This window comes from Cyprinodon variegatus, unplaced genomic scaffold, assembly GCF_000732505.1.
Source record: "Cyprinodon variegatus isolate N-32 unplaced genomic scaffold, C_variegatus-1.0 Scaffold2638, whole genome shotgun sequence".
Taxonomy (NCBI): Eukaryota; Metazoa; Chordata; class Actinopteri; order Cyprinodontiformes; family Cyprinodontidae; genus Cyprinodon; species Cyprinodon variegatus.
In genome coordinates, this window is record NW_015153091.1 from 18,369 (window position 1) to 18,836 (window position 468).

Genomic DNA, 468 nt, shown 5'->3' on the forward strand with positions numbered 1-468 from the left:
CCCGGTCTACCTGGACTGGGTCCTCCGAGGACCCGGTCTACCTGGACTGGGTCCTCCTAGGACCCGGTCTACCTGGACTGGGTCCTCCTAGAGCCGGTCTACCTGGACTGGGTCCTCCGAGGACCCGGTCTACCTGGACTAACCCTCCTAGACCAGAAGAGTTTTGGCGTTGGTTTCCAACAGGTCCCTCCTTCCGTTGCTTTATCCATCGTATGCTCTGTCACCTAGCAACAGTGGTGTCAAAAGTACACACATTTGGTTCTTAAGAAGAAGTATACATACTGCAGTTTAAAAACACTGGTAAAAGCTGAAGCATCAACTTCACATCTTTACTCAAAAGTGAAGAAGTATCTGCTCCAAAAACTACTTGAAGTATAAAAGTATAAAGTAACCTGTGATCATCACCATCATAGGATCATCACCATCACACCATCATAGGATCATCACCATCACACCATCATAGGATCA